This window comes from Triticum aestivum, chromosome 6A, assembly GCF_018294505.1.
Source record: "Triticum aestivum cultivar Chinese Spring chromosome 6A, IWGSC CS RefSeq v2.1, whole genome shotgun sequence".
NCBI lineage: Eukaryota > Viridiplantae > Streptophyta > Magnoliopsida > Poales > Poaceae > Triticum > Triticum aestivum.
The window spans coordinates 226,629,522-226,647,145 of NC_057809.1; positions in this window are offsets into that span (position 1 = coordinate 226,629,522).

Consider the following 17,624-nt stretch of genomic DNA (forward strand, 5'->3'; position numbering starts at 1 on the left):
TGAGGCACATGTTGCAACTCCAGCCCCTAGAACTATTTCTCCATCTTGCGAACCTCAGCGAGGTAGGCTTCCATGTGCTCGTCCTTTGGCTCGTATATCTTGTTGGAGAAGTTGACGAGGAGCTGCGAATCGCCCTTGATGATGAGGCGCTTCACCCCTAAGGCAATTGCGGCCTTCAAGCCTGCTATTAGGCCTTCGTACTCCGCTATGTTGTTGGAGACCTTTTCTCCGTGCTGGAAGCAAAGTTGTACGGCATAGTAGAGTTTGTCCTGGGTAGGGGATACGAGCATTGCGCCAGCTCCCGCACCGTGTCGGGAGAATGCCCCATCAAAGTACATGACCCAGCCATCTGGTGCTTCACTTCCCGGGAAAAGTGATTGGTCTTTGCCTGCCTCGAGACCCGGCGCTTCTGCCCATTTTGCCACGAAATCCGCAAGTGCGGCTCCCTTGATGACTCTGGTCGTATTGAATTCTAGCTGAAATGCCTGTAGCTCGATGTTCCATTCAGCAACCCTTCCAGCTGAGTTAGGGCTCCTGAGCACTCTTTCCAAGGGGTATGCTGAGACGACTTTGATGGGATGTCCTTGGAAGCAGTGGCGCAGCTTGCGTGAGGCCACTAGCAGCACGAGGAGGAGTTTTTGAGGCATGGATAATGTGCCCTTGCGTCCCGTAGCACCATGCTGATGAAGTACACGGGATGCTCGACGAGGTTGAGGGTGCTGGCGCAGCTTGCGTCCTCCAGAGGTCGAGGTGTCTCTTGAGACGACGGGGCTCCTAGCGCTTGGTCGCCTGAAGAGGCCTCTCCTGCTCGGGTGCGTTCTCCTCCTGCGGCTGTTCTGTTCCAGCTGCGGTTGCGGCCTTCGCGAGGCCCTCCTGACTCTGCTTTGCTTCAGTTCGGACGGTCAACGCGGCCTTGGCACAGCGCTCCTTCCTGACCGCCACCAGGGCTGCGCTAGCGGAGTAGGGGGTGGCTGCAAGGTAGAGCACCAGGGGCTCCCAAGGACGCGGAGCTACCATCACTGGTGGACTGGTAAGGTACCTCTTGAGGTCTTGGAATGCCTTGTCGGCCTCTTCAGTCCATTCGAAGGGGCCCTTTTTCTTCATCAGCATGAAGAAGGGCAGCGCTCATTCCCCCAGCTTGGAGATGAAGCACCCCAGCGCAGTCACACGCCCGGTGAGCTTCTGCATTTCTCTGAGGGTCCTCGGCGGGCTCATGTCTTCGACTGCCTTGACCTTATCCGGGTTGGCCTCGATGCCCCTGTGGGATACGAGGAAACCCAGGAGCTTGCCCGAGGAGACTCCAAATACGCACTTCTCCGGGTTGAGCCGTAGGTCCACTTCGTTGAGGCTTGCAAAGGTTTCTTCCAGGTCCTGCATCAAGGTTTTTGCCTCATGAGACTTCACCACAATGTCATCGATGTAAGCTTCAGCGTTCCTCCCGAGCTGCCGGCCTAAGGCGATGTGCATCAGCCGCTGAAAGGTCGCACCTGTGTTGCGCAACCCAAACGGCATGCACGTATAGCAGTACACTCCACACGGGGTCAGGAAAGCCGTCTTCTCCATGTCTTCTACCACCATCTTGATCTGGTGATAGCCCGAGAAGGCATCTAGGAAGCACAATAGGTCACACTCTGCGGTGGAGTTAACTATCTGGTCAATGCGGGGGAGCGGAAATGGATCCTGCAGGCAGGCCTTGTTGAGGTTGGTGAAGTCGACGCACATGCGCTCCTTTCCTCCCTTCTTTGGCACAATGACCGGATTAGCCAGCCAATCAGGGTAAAGGACCTCGCGGATAACTCCTGCCGCCTCTAGCTTCCGGGTCTCTTGAATGATGAAAGCTTGTTTCTTAGTAGACTGCCACCTTGCCTTCTGCTTCACGGGGCGCACATTGGGGCACATGTTGAGGTGATGCTCAATCACTTCCCTTGGGACCCCTGCTAACTGATCAGGTTCCCACGCGAACACCTTCTTGTTTGCATGCAGGAACCTGATCAGGGCCTTCTCTTGCTCGGGCTCGAGGCTGGCCCCTATGGTGAAGGTGGCGCCAGTGGACCCGTCCTCGTCGACTGGTACCTGCTTGGTTTCCTCCTTGTCTTGGGTGAACATCTGCTTCTTTTTAGCCGGCGCAGCCCCCTTGGGCTCAAGGTCGTTGGTGCTAATGGGCTGCGCCACCGTGGCCGCCCTAAAAACAAGCTGGAGCACCTGCAGCGCATCCCTTGTGCCTCCTGACACCGTGAGGATGCCGCTGCTTCCAAGCATCTTCATGAGGTTGTACGCCGGGTGAGTTGCTGCCATGAACCGAGCCAAGGCCGGATAGCCGAGGATGGCGTTGTAGGGGAGGCCAATGGGGGTGATGTCGAAGTCGATCAGCTCCGTACGGAAGTTGTCGCAGGTACCGAAGGTCACTGGGAGGCGGATCTGTCCCAAGGAGGCAGTGGAACCGGCTCCGATGCCCGAGAAGGGCCTGCTGGGTTGGAGCCGCTCCAGCGGCATGTGGAGGAGGCTGAAGGCCTCCACCGAGAGCATGTTGAGGCCGGCACCACCGTCGATGAGGGTCCTAGTGACGACCACTTGGCAGATGGTGGGGGTGCACAGCATCGGGAGCGCGCCTGAACCAATGGGGTTGAAGGGGCGGTCCTCCGAGTCAAAGGTTAGACCGGCCTTGGGCGCCACCCAGCCCGGGGGGCTTCTTGGCACTTGGAGGAGGTGCTGATCCGGAGGGTGAACGGCTTGATGTAATGGCTCGAGGGTGGTGCCTAGGAGCCACCCAGGAGAGCTGCGACGACGGACGGCGCCGGTGCGGCGAAACGAGCGAGGAAGAGGTCGCACAGCTCCTCCCAGGAGGTGACAGAGGCCGTCGGCAGGTGGAGGAGCCACGCGCGCTGGACGCCGGTGAGGGCCATGGGTAACCAGTTGGCCATCACCCGGTCGTCGCCCCCGGCTCTGAGGACGGCCTCCTCGTACGCCAGCAGGAAAATCATCGGGTCTGTTGCGCCGTCATAGCGCGGCGGCATCTCGGGCCTGAACTTACGCGACCACTGCACCTGTCTCAAGGCGGGGGCCAAGGCCCGGAGCCCCCTGGCCCCAGTGTCGGCATTCGTTGCTGGAGAGGGCGGCGCGTTGTCTAAGGATGGCAATTTTATCCATGGACATGGATACCCATGGATATCCAACCCGAATGGATAGGGTTTGGATATGCTTTTGCGCCCATGGGTAGCGTCCAAACCCGACCCGATTACTCGTGGATAGGGCATGGACATAATCTTGTACCCATGGATATATCCAAACCCGACCCGATCGTCTAACTTAACGAGCAATATTCTGCTACCCCTACCCCATAGTCACATGTTCCACTATAATTTTATCCTTTATCCAAAACATTCAAAAGAAATTACACAATCCCCACCATAACATACTCCAACACACCTTCTCATCCTATTATCTACACTAATTAAATGACTTGTTGTTGAGAATCGGTGCCATCTCCTTGAGTTACTCCTCTCATAGCCCTAGAGGAGGCCGCCACTGCCAGCCACTACACCCACGTAAAGGTGGATCGCTGCAGCAGCCACTACTGGCCTGCGACAACCCAACCCATCTTCGCTTTTCCACACACGCATTGATGCATGGCCGCAGTAGTGGGACAATGCAAGGGCTATGACTGCACGGCAGAGAGTGAGCACGCCAATGCACAGTGCACATTGTGCAATGAGTTATGTCTTATTTATAGGTCTTGAGAGGACCCAATGGATATCCAATGGGTATGGATATCCATCGGATTTGGACATGGTCACAATTTTTCGCCCATGGATTTTTTCATGGATGGGCTGGGACTGCCTTCATGGATATGGATATGGATTTGGTATTGTTCAACCCGATCCAAACCCGACCCATTGCCATCCTTAGCGTTGTCCGCCATGAGGGCGGGATGCGATGTCGGGGGAGAGCGGTTCGTCAGGAGGGAGGACTCCGGCGCACCCCTACCTGGCGCGCCAAATGTCGGATTTCAGGTTCCGGCAGACCCTTGAGGTTCGAACACTGGGGTGCGCGCGGAGATCTCTCCCCTGCCGATCTACGTCCAATCTCCTCGCGTGATCTAAAATGGAAACAACGAACAACACAAGGGACACAAGGTTTATACTGGTTCGGGCCACTGTTGCGGTGTAATACCTAATCCAGTGTGTGGTGTGGTGGATTGCCTCAGGGGCTAATGATAAACAGTACAAGGGAAGAACAACCATGCGAGAGGTGTTCTTGAGCTGGTGCGATGAACCGCTAGGGTGAGTTCAGTCGCTTCTCTCTCTCTCTCTCTCTCTCTCTGCTAGGGTTCTACCAGATCTCTCGCCGTCCTCTACTCTGTGGTGGCTAGCTCTATTTATAGAGGCCCTAGGCCTCTCCCCAAATAACGAGCGGGAAGGGCGCCAACAATTGGCCATTTTGAAGGGGAACATCTAGTACAAGTTATCCTGACCAAAGGTGGTCTTCGGCTGCCAAAAGTACTGGTGATGACGCCGTCTTGGGCTCCACGGTGACCTCCGCCCTGCTCCTCTGTTGGTCTTGGTCTCGTTGCACCGGAATGGTAACCTTTGCCCGATGCCTTGGCCTGTGCTTGCCCCCTTTGCACCAAAGGGGAAACAAGGACACAGCGCAGGCCGGCGCCCGCCTGGCGCCCGCCTGGTCTCGATCGTCATGGCTTGCATCACGGGCTCCTCGCGAGGTACCCCTGCCTTGATCTCTCCGCCTCCTCGCGAGCCTACCTAATGAGGCTGCCTCTAAGGAAGCTTCCGGTCGTCCGCCCAATGAGGCTTGGCCCCTCGCGAGGGTCTTGATCTTGAGCTGATGAAGATGGGCCGCGCTGGGCCCCCACTTGAGCCACGCCATAGGCCATAGGCAGGCAAGTCTGGGGACCCCCGTTCCCAGAACACCGACACACCGAGATTCCTAACGTTCACATTTTTGAACTGATCGGTGCCACCGAGTTTCACCATTCGGTCTCACCAAGATGAGTCAAATGTGTGCAAGAGTTGGATTTTGTGTGGAGGCTATATATACCCCTCCACCCCCTTCTCCATTTGTGAGAGAGCCATCAGAACGTGCCTACACTTCCACCATACGTTTTTTGAGAGAGAACCACCTACTCATGTGTTGAGATCAAGAGATTCCATTCCAACCATTTGAACCTTGATTTCTAGCCTTCCCAAGTTGCTTTCCACTCAAATCACTCTTCCACCATGGCCAAATCTGAGAGAGAGAGAGAGAGTTGAGTGTTGGGGAGACTATCATTTGAAGCACAAGAGCAAGGAGTTCATCATCAACACACCATCTATTACCTTTTGGACTGTGCCGTCTCCTAGATTGGTTAGGTGTCGCTTGGGAGCCTCCATCATGATGTGGAGTTTAACCAAGAAGTTTGTAAGGGCAAGGAGATCGCCTACTACGTGAAGATCTACCCGAGTGAGGCAAGTCCTTCGTGGGCGATGGCCATGGTGGGACAGACAAGGTTGCTTCTTCGTGGACCCTTCGTGGGTGGAGCCCTCTATGGACTCGCGCAGCCTTTACCCTTCATGGGTTGAAGTCTCCATCAACGTGGACGTACAATAGCACCACCTGTCGGAACCACGCCAATAACTCCAATCCCATCCCTTTACCTTCTTGCAACTTGCATGTATTACTCTTTCCGCTGCATGTACTATTGGCATGCTTGCTTGAAATGTATTGTGAGTGCTTTAACATGTGCTAAAGACAACCTTAACTTGAAGACATTGAAAACTATCAGTTTTGCTTGTTAAGGGTCTAATCACCCCCCCCTCTAGACCCCTCTTCTCGATCCTTTCAATTAGTATCAGAGCATTTGTATCCATTGCTTTGGTTTAATCACAATTGGAGGAGGATGGATGAGTCTACGTTCGGGAGTATTAGACGTGGATTGCCTATTCTTGATGGGGAGTCTCATGGTTCATGGAAAAATGAGATGCTTGAGATTTTCAATGAATATAATTTGAACAAGTATATTCTTAGCCCTTATGTGCCTCCTATTGATCCTTTGCATCCTACCCCCGATGAGTATCTTGACATGGTTTGCAATCTTAGGACTATTGATCTTATCATTAGAAGATTGCTTAGAAATTTGCTTGTGTGCTTGCCTACTTTTGAATGCACATATATTATATGGAACTACCTTGAGGAATGCTTTCTGAATTATTCCTTGAAAAATATAGATGAGATTCTTCAAAAGTCTATTGCTTTTCAAAAAATGGAGCCTAGTGGTCCCAAGTTTGATGAATGTCTATTTGAGCTCTGTGATCTTATGTGTGCCAAAGGTAATGTTGGAGTCATTAGTAGCATCATTTTGGAGACAATTTGAATTCATAAAGTTGAGCATTATCATGGTCATAAATCTAATGACTCACTTGCTCTAGGTGATGATCACATGCATGATGATGACATTGAGCAGGGCTATTATGATGAAGATGAAGAAAGTGATATTGACTTTGAGGATACTATGAGAAATCTTAGTGGCAAACTTTCATGACTACATGGCCGGAGGGAAAGAGTGGATTCTCAATAGTGGATGTACTAATCATATGACCGGAGATAAAGATATGTTTCATGAGCTTGCTAAAAACGACGGCCCACGCAAGTATGTAACTTTCGGAGATAACTCCAAGGGTAAGGTACTTGGCCTTGGTAAGGTGGCCATTTCCAATGATAGCTCTATCCAAAATGTTATGCTCGTTGTATCTCTTGGTTACAATCTCCTTTCCGTATCTAGACTAGCCGACTTTGGTTTCAATGTTCTATTTACCGAAGTAGATTGCCAAGTGTTTGGTAGAGATAATCATAATATGGTCTTTACCGGTATTCGTAGAGGTGATCTATACATTGTTGACTTTACTAAGAGAGCCCAACCTCATACTTGCTTAATTGCTAAATCTTCTAAAGGATGGTTATGGCATAGAATGTTAGGTCATGTGGGCATGCGAAATCTTGATAAGCTTATTAAATGTGATCATATCATTGGTGTTAAAGATGTTATATTTGACAAGGATAGACTTTGCAGTGCTTGCCAAGCAGGAAAACAGGTTGGAGGAAGTCATCCTGTGAAGAGCATCATGACCACGAGAAGACCGCTTGAGCTACTTCATATGGATCTTTTTGGTCCCAACGCCTATAAGAGTCTCGGTGGTAACTCTTCCGGTTTGGTCATTGTTGACGACTTCTCAAGATTTATGTGGGCGTTCTTTCTTGATGACAAATCGCAAGTCCAAAAGATCTTCAAGAACTTCGCTAAGAAGGCCCAAAACCAATTTGAAGTGAATATCAAGAAGGTTCGAAGTGATTGTGAGAACCAGACATGTACACGCCTCAACAAAATGGAGTTGTTGAGAGGAAGAACCGGACACTTATCGAGATGGTGAGAACGGTGCTTGATGAATACAAGACGCCAGGACACTTTTGGGCGGAAGCGGTTGAGACAGCTTGCCATGCTACGAATCGACTATATCTTCACAAGCTTCTCAGAAAAATGGCATACGAGCTTCTCACCGGTAACAAACCCCAAGTTGGATACTTTCGAGTATTTGGCTCAAAGTGCTACATTCTTGATAAGCATCGTCGTTCGAAATTTTCTCTAAATCTCACAAAGGATTCCTACTCGGTTACGGTTCAAACTCTCACACTTACCATGTCTACAAAAATCACCCAGAAGGTTGAAGAGACGGTAGATGTGGAGTTTGACTAATCTAACATTTTGCAAGTAGAGCAATTGCCAATTGATGTAGGAGACAAAGATCCATCAGAAGCAATCCAAGATTTTTCCATTGGCAAGATTCGCCCAACAGAGGTGAAGGAGAGTACTTCGTCCATTCAAGTGGAAGCATCAACTTCACGTCAAGGTGAACCACAAGTTGACTTGGAGGCATCCACAAGTGGAACACGTCAAGACGAAGGAAATGAGGAAGTACAACAAGATGAACCACCTCACCTCCTTCTCCACTTCCACAAGTGAACGACAACGCCACCAACAATGAAGAAGATGATGGTGAGGATGTTCCACCCCAACCCAAGCAAAAGCTCTCACGAGTCAGAGCAAGAGTCTCAAGAGATCATCCCGTCGAACAAATCTTTGATGACATTCAAACCGGGAGAATCACTCACTCTAAAACTCGTTTGGCTAACTTTTGTGAACACTACTCATTCATTTCTAGTGTTGAACCTATGAAGTTAGAAGAAGACCCTGAGGATCCGGATTGGATAAATGTTATTGACGAAGAGCTACACAACTTCGAGAGGAATCAAGTGTGGACAATGGTTGAAAAGCCCAACGACGATCATAATGTCATTGGAACTAAATGGGTGTTTTGTAATAAGCAAGATAAAGATGGACAAGTTGTACACAACAAGGCTCGTCTCGTCGCTCAAGGCTACAATCAAGTCGAAGGTATGGACTATGGTGAGACATATGCCCCTGTTGCTAGACTTGAGTCCATTCACATTTTACTTGCTTATGCCAATCACCATGATATCACTTTATACCAAATGGACAATAATAGTGCTTTTCTAAATGGTGAAATTGAGGAGGAAGTGTATGTTAAGAAACCTCCCGGCTTTGTTAATCCCAAGAAACCTAATCATGTCTACAAACTTCACAAAGCTCTTTATGGTCTTAAACAAGCTCCTAGAGCTTGGTATAAATGCTTGACTAAGTTTCTTATTGAAAAAGGCTTTGAAATTGGGAAAATTGATTCTACACTTTTTACTAAAAGGGTTAGTGGTGAATTATTTGTGTGCCAAATCTATGTGGATGATATCATATTTGGTTCTACTAACCCCCATTTTAGTGAAAAGTTCGTAAGGCTAATGTTGGAGAAGTTTGAGATGTCTATGATGAGTGAATTCAAATTTTTCCTTGGATTGCAAATCAAGCAAACTAAGGAAGGTACCTTTGTCTCACAAACAAGGTATATCAAGGTTCTTTTCAAGAAGTTCAACATGCAAGAAAGCAAAGGTATGAAAACACCACCTACTAGTGGACATCTTGACTTGACTAAGGATGGCAATCCGGTTGACTAAAAGGTTTACCGTTCTATGATTGGCTCATTATTATATATATATATATATATATATATATATATGCATCCCGTCCTGATATTATGCTAAGTGTGTGCATGTGTGCATGATATCAAGCATCTCCTAAAGAGTGTTATGTTAAGGCCGTGAAAAGGATAGTGAGATACTTAATCCATGCACCAAACTTTGGCATTTGGTATCCTAAGAGGTCATATTTTGATCTTGTTGGCTATTCCGAATCGAACTATGTTGGTGACCAGGTTGATAGGAAGTCCACTTTGGGTACATGCAATTTCTTGGTAGATCCCTTGTGTCTTGGTCCTCCAAGAAACAAAACTCGGCATCCTTATCCACCGCCGAAGCAGAATACATTGCCGCCGGATCATGTTGTGCTCAATTACTTTGGATGAACCAAACTCTTAAAGATTGTTGGATACATGTGAAACATGTTCCATTGCTTTGTGACAATGAGAGTGCAATTAAGATTGCTCATAATCTCGTGCAACGTTCTCGAACTAAGCATATTGAAGTACGTCATCATTTCACTCGGGATCATGTTGCTAAAGGAGACATCAATCTTAAGCATGTTCATATCGATAAACAATTGGCGGATATATTCACCAAACCGCTTGATGAAAAGGTATTTTACCGTTTGAGAGGTGAACTGAATATCATTGATGCCTCAAACTTGGAATAAAGATTCCATTTGGATACATGCAAGACATGAGCCTTTTGTGACTAATCCTTGGTATTTCCCTTATGATGATGATCATTTGACTTGGATATATATTTGCATCCTTTCATGTTATCAAACCCATGTAGGTACTTGGATGAGCCTAAATCTAGGAGATTGCAAGTCACTCACATCTTGAGCAATTTCTACATCACCAAGTATCTATGATTTGGTTGTTGAATTCAAGGAAGCATGAACTCACTCAACATATCCTTTGACTATTTCAATATGCCAAATTTCATGATTGTCAATTTGGATATACAAGTGCTATTCTTTGCAAGACTAACCCATGTAGGAAGATGAACTTCAACCTCAAAGGGTGCTCCCAACTACATCAACCTTGAGCATCCAATATAAGTTCAACTACATGATCAAGATCAACACCCAAGGTATGTCATTCCATCTTAGAGAAGATTTACTCCAAGTCATGAGATAAAGCGACTCAGCAAGATGTGAATACATCAAAATGCTTAAACAAAAAATGGCAACCCCATTTTGAGCTCAAACGATGAGTATGACCTATGATCAAGTGATCTACTTGATTCCTAAGTCAATATACTCTAACATAGGTGACTTTGTCGTCCACCATCTCTAGATGAAGTTCTCTAGTGCTCTTTAGTATTTTTGAATTTCCATTGCATGTTTTCTTGCTAAGATATTTCTCTTCTACTTCATCTAGATCTCTTTTGTTTTTGTTTTTCATTTCTCCTTTTATCTAAAGTTAATTCATTGCAAATCCTTATGAAAATTCCTTGAATATCTTTGTGAGATTTCATTTGCCAAGTGAGCTGTTTTGACAAAAAAATTCTCTCTGTTGAACTCAGTCTCATCGATCCAAGCCCATCGGCTAGACCGAAACACAAGCTTTCCTTGTACACAGTTCATCGGTACAATCGACACGGACTAACTCAGACTCACCGATGAGCACATTCAGTGTCTTTGCTATTTCGGAGTCACCGACGGAAACATATCGGCGTCACTGATTTCACTGCTGAGAAAACATTTTGCCATTTTATATTGCCTATTTTCTTCAGCTCCACTCAATGATTATTTTCCTCTACCAGCATCTTAAGCTTATGCTGCTTTGTAGTGTCTCTCCAAGACCACATCTAGCTGACTCATGTTCCTGAAGTTGCCCTTCTTGGAAATTGATGTCAAAGGGGGGAGAGAGAGAACATCAAAGCTTATCAAATCAAACCTATCAGGAGGCAGAGAGCACTTCTAAGCTTTTCTAAAGATGCATGTTAACAAGAGGAGAGAAGTCACATGTCTTTAAGAGGGGAAAGACATGTTAGTATGATAGATTCATTTTCTCTCTATTTTAATTGATTCATCTTTGATCTGATTTTATATCACCCTACCTTCTCCCATTATCCAATGTTAGATTTAGGGGGAGAAAGAGTATATGCTTAAGGGGAGAAAAATCCTTGGAACTTATTGCAAATCTTTAAATCTTTGGGTACATCACTACAAAAAAATACACTTCCGTGATGATACGTGTTTGTCACAGTAGGTCGCATTTTCTGTCATGCATGTACATCCATGACGATTTTATGACAGAATCAAGATATTCATACATGTGCTGACGTAGAAGTGTTCCATGGCATTACCAAAATTATCATCACGGAAGTGTCCACTTCCATGATGATAAATCGCGCGTCACAGAAGTACTTTCGTCAAGGGTGACCGACACGTGGCATCCACCGTAACAGCACGCCGTTAAGCTATCGGGTCGGGTTTTGGATCCGATAACCCGTTAACAGCCCCGACCAATGGGGATTTTCCACGTGTAAAATCATCATTGGCTGGAGGAAACACGTGTCGGCTCATCGTTGGGACAGATGTCATCCACTCATTGGACAGAAGGCGCCTATGATACGTCGACACGTGGCACGGCCCAACAGAGGCCCATTCCTGTGAAAAGGCCGGCCAGTTTGACTTGGTAAAAAGGTGGCGGGCCGGCCCATGTAAAGCCTGTTAACGGCCTGTTCGCATATAGCCCATTTACAGCCCGCTAACCTAAGGCCCGTTACGCCCTATCGGAATTAGGCCCAGTAGCTTCATCTGGGCCACCCAATATGATTCCAGCCCGTTTTCACTTTTGGACCATGTATGGCCCATGACGTCTTTCGGCCCATATGAGGCCCTATGTAACTCTTGGCCTATTAACGGCCCGTAGTGAAACTGGCCCGTAATGAATAGTGTATCACTTTACACCCATTAACGGCCCGTGGTGAAACTGGCCCGTAATGAATAGTGTATCACTTTATACCCATTAACGACCCGTTATTCCGTTGGGTCGTTTCCATCCCATGTTATCTTTCGGCCTTCTCAGAGCCCATTTATTCTTGGGCTCATTTCCAGCATTCGTTTACTTACGGCCCGTTACTGTCATTTTCTGCTTGTGGGCCAAATTCAGCCCGTGGTTATAGTCGGCCCGTTTGTGGTCCGTTAATACGTTGGGCCATTTTCATGGCGTCATCAAATACAGCCTATTAATGATGGCCCGTTATGGTCGGCCCATGAACGGACGATTCCAACTCTAGCCCGTTTACGGCCATAATGCGGCCTGTTTGGCCCATGTTTGGCCAATCGATCATACGGCCCATATAAGGCCCATTGATGATACGGCCCGCGGAAGGCCCGTTGTTTCCACGGCCCGTAGAAGGCCCATTGTTTCTACGGCCCGTAGAAGGCCCACTGTTTCTACGGCCAGTAGGAGGCCCAGTGTCACTATAGTAAATATTAGCCCATGGTTATTGTGGCCTAGTTTTAAAAAATAGGTTATTGCAGCCACTAGCTAACCACGGAAAAAGAACTGCAATGACTACAAGAAAACAAATAAACAAGACAACAAGGAAATAAATAAGCAAGCAACTAACGCTAGGCTATCATGGCTATTACACATATTACATCCACTGGGCATCAAAGTTCGCCACCAGTGCAAATATAGGAAACAAAGCAGCATATCATATACACTGGTTGTCAAAATTGGCAACCAGCGCAAATAAACGCCGCAGCAAAACAAATCCAGAACTGAAACCACTTCAGAAGATCTCAAGAAACAATATCCTGGGTACCCATAATGCTGGCAAGATGCTTAGCAAGCTTATTAACTTTCTCTTGTTTGGCGCTTAAATCCTCCAGCGCTTGCTGTTGCACCAGAAAACATGCATCTGAATTCTGCAGGGACTTCCTCAGTCCTTCAGCTTCCTGTCGCAGCACATCTGATCAATGTCTTTCAACTTGAAGTTGAGACTCAAGAAGACGAACTGATTCAGGCAGCGGTTTCGAAGAGCTTGTGCCAGCAGTAGTGGCCAGTAACTCGAACACTACATCAAGACAGGACTTTTGGTTCCCTCACTGTCGTCAAGATAGTTTTTATCAGCTTTCTTGGAGACCAACATAGATGTCTCACTATCTTGAACCTTATCTGCATTACTTCCTTTACCATTGGATAATGTGGTACTGTTCTCCAATATCTTGTCCGCATTCTAAAAGAGAAACAAGCAGACACATCACATGTTTACCATGTTGTATATGAAACTCATTTTGGTAAATGAGTTCAGTAGTAAAGTGGACAGGATAACAGCATGAAACAAACATATATCTATGTACCATGGTCACTTTATGGTCTATATCATTCTAGTTTTTGTTGCCGAATCAAGATAGAGACACAGTTCAAATAATATTTGTTCAAGACAAAGCAGAATAGACAGAATATAAGTGTGGGTAACTATAGAGCAACAACAACACTTGTAATGTGCATGACATGAGAACATAACTGTTTATTCAATTGAAACAGAAATCAACATAGAGCAGGTTACAACAGCAAACCAGTTAAAGAAATAGGTTTAAAACATACCTGTTGCGCCATTGGAGTTTCAATTCCATCCTTCAAATTTGGAAATAGTTGGTATGAGTAAATACAGTAATGCAAGAGCGAAAGAGTATGAACCATAGCTACAGAACCTGACCTGAGAACAAATCTTCTTCTCCTTTAAGCGTTGAGTTGGGATTCGGAGTGGTGGTCCTCGTGCTTTGGGCACTGCAGTTCCCTTACTAACTGCTCGTGTTTGGGTGCTCTGTGGTGGAGACAGTGCTGTGTCAACTGGAACTGGGTTACTATCTGCCGGGGTTGGGGTTAGAAGGGGTGTAGCTGGTTCTCTGTCCAACTGGGTAGGGGTACAATCTGCGAGAGTCTGGGTTATGTGTGGTGGATCTGGTCCTTGGGCAAGTACAACCGTGGTTCTATCTGCATCAACTGGTAGCACTATCTTTTCTGAAGACCGTGCTGTTACTCCCTTAGATACTTCCATCACACTCTCCAATTCAAATGGCTGATAAACAAGAAAAGTAATTGAAAGTATAGACATTGTATGATAGACAGGTGCAATGGATAGTGGGGAATAAAAGAGGGCATGAAATAATTCATATTTATGTTGTCTAACCAAATAGGATAGCATGACACAATTTCACATATATGATGGCTAACTAAAGAGGATAGCATGACACAATTTCACATTATGATGGCTAACTAAAAAAGATGGAAAGACATAGTTCAAAATATGAGACTATGTAAACAGGATGACATGACATAACTATATAATGTGTTTATTAAATAGGTTGGCATGCCATAATTCACATACATTCACGGATAGAATGCCATAATTCAAAATATGATGACTGTAACACTAAACGGGATGAGATGATATAACTATATGATGTCTTTATTAAATGGGTTGCCATGCCATAATTCAGATAGATGATGTGTATGTACTATGTAAACATGATGGCATGATATAATTCAAATATATGATTTATATAGTAAGCAAGTAAGCAGATGGCAATCCATATATGATGTAAAAACTAAGCAATGCAAGACAACTTGCATGACATGGGTAATATAACCCTGCCAAGTTTGAGCATAGACCTCAGGGGGGAAATAGGTCTGGTCATCAGTCTCTAAATCCTCCTCTAAGGAGCTCTCTGTAACCAGCAAGATGTCTGCTTCAGCAGGTAGCATTGTCTGCTCTGAATACCTTGTTTTCACTCCAGATACTTCCATCACCGCTTCAAATGGCTAATGCATAGGAAGAGTAGTTGAATATACAAACGTTGTCGACAAATGGAACACATAATACAAAAAAATGATAGCATGATATAATTCACATACATGATGATTGCTAAACAACATGGCATTGCATAATTCACATATATAATGCCTTTGCAACAAGATAGCATTGTATAATTCACATATATAATTTCTTGCAACAAGATGGCAATGCATAATTCACATATATGGTAATTAGACACCGAACAGGTGGCATTCACACAAAGCATGTCTAAACTAATCAAATGACATAGCAATGCGAGACACCATATGCACGATATGAGCAACATAACCCTGCTAAGTTAGAGCATACACCTCGGGGGGGATAGGACTGGTCATCTGTCTCTGAATCCTCCTCTGAGGAGCTATCCATAACCAGTGAGATATGCGCTTCGTCAGATAGCATAGTCTGCTCTAAAGACCTTGTTTTCACTCCAGAATTTGCCATCACCGTCTCAAATGGCTGATGCACACGTAGAGCAGTTGAATGTGCTAACATTGTTAACAAATGTAATATGTAATGAAAAAAAGGATGGCCTGATATAATTTACATATAAGATGACTGGCTAAGCAGGATGGTATTGCAAAATTCACATATATGATGCCTGGCTAAACAAGATGGCGTTGCATAATTCACATAAATGATGAATAAACTAAACAGATGGCATTCGCACAAAGGATGTCTAAACTAACCAGATGACATATTTGATGTATAAAGTAAGCAATGCAAGACACCATATGCATGATATAACCAACATCAGCATGCCAAGTTAGAGCGAAGACCTCAGGGGGTACATAGGAGTTGTCTTCTCCTTCTGAATCCCCCTCAGAACAGATATCTTCCTCCCGATTACAATCTGAAATGCGTGGAGGGGGGCTGCCATTGCGCCTACCATGGAGCGACGTCTGCATGAAATTTTATTGTCATGCAAGGCTCGTCTCTTTTGCTCTACATGTTCAGTTCCATTGTTTACAATAACTGTCATGCATAGGAATAAAACATAGCGAGATTATGTAAGGAGTGCATGCAGAAATCCAGAGTGATGGTAGCAACCTGTGGATAGACCCAAAACAAATAATAGCAGGCAAATAATGGCTTCAGTTAAAAAATATAGATAATGGCTTCTTTACTGTTTGTTTCCCACCCAACATGAAACTCATAGTAGACACCAGAGATTAACCAGATAGTAGATAGATACTATTGATAGCGGCCCCAATATGTACCCCACAACCATTTAAAAACTCAAGTTTGACCATTAGTTTGGAGCTGACTTAGAGTCTAATCAGTGATTAGGATGATAAAGTAGCATGTAATATTAAGCGATGCATAACGTAAGCAGACACGAAAGAGTGTGACCTCTCTTGCGGACCTGTGTAGTCCTCGAGGTCATCTGCTCGGTTGATGATGGTAATGCAGTTTTCATGGCTGCCAGTGGTGGGGAAGAAGATTTGAGGCGGCGAAAGACAGTCTGGAGGCCGGATCCCTGCTGTGCTGGACCCTTTTGTCGTTGGAGCAGCTGAGCTAGGGTGGACGATGGCGCAGCAGGAGCGGGACAAACAACGCAAGGTTTTCTTTGACAACTATCTATAAGAGAAGTAATTTTGTAAGGGCTCATTGAATTGGAGGATTCCAACAATGCAGGGATAGGAAATGGACAGGAATAGGATAGGAATACACGTGCAAAACAGAGAATTTAAAAACACAAGATTTCTGCCAATCTGGGTGTTTGATTCACAACAATTGGAAGATCATAGGATGCAAAGAAGCATGGTGAGATTAAGTCAAACCACAAGAAAATGTATGGTTATAATGCTATTATGCTACTATCTCTTAGTCTTGTGCTTCATGAATAGGAATTTGAAAAGGAGGACAAGTGAAAATTAAAATTCCTACGTTTTTTGTTTCAAGGAGACACTAAAGGAACAAATCTGTGTGCTCAGTGGACAATGTATATAACATGTAGAGTAAAAAAAAGATGCAACAAGTGTACAACCTCTTTGGCGAAGCCATGTCGATCTCAGCGTGATTGGGTTGGCCGGTGAGGATGCTCCGGCTGACTTTGCTGTCGGAGGAGGGGAAGAAGATCTTAGGCGTCTGGAGATGGAGCCCGAGGTACTGCTCCGCTGTGATGGAGGGTTTCATCGTTGGAGCAGCTCCGGTGAGTTGTACGACGCCGAGGCTGAAGCAGGACAAGAGAGACAACGAACAACGTTAACCTGAGTGGAATTCTAATAGCATCTCCAATACATGATGTAAAATACATAACCACAAAGTGCTAGATGTAAAATATATCAGCCGCTCATCTCTGGACTTAACTGTCGAAACTGAACTTAACTGTCGAAACTGAACTTAACTGTCGAAACTGAATTTTGCTGTCAAAATTGAATGCACTAGCAAGGTGAGGCTACACGTCGGTGACTAAATTTTTCATCTCTGGTCAGTCGATTTTGCAGCCGTTGGATACGAAATCAAGAGCCTGCGGTTCATGTTCAACCTCCACCCCCCTGAGCCGCCAGCCACCACCGGCCAAACAGCAGCCCCCCACCGCCGGCGGCTGGTGTTGCGCCGCCCCGCCCGCCCCGAAAACACTCCCCACCGCCGGTCTGCCACCGCCCCGGCCATCCCTCTAGGCCCCCCATGCCGAGCTTTTTCTCCGGAGATCCCCACGCCACCGCCCCGCCACCGCCGGCAACCACCGCTCCCATCCT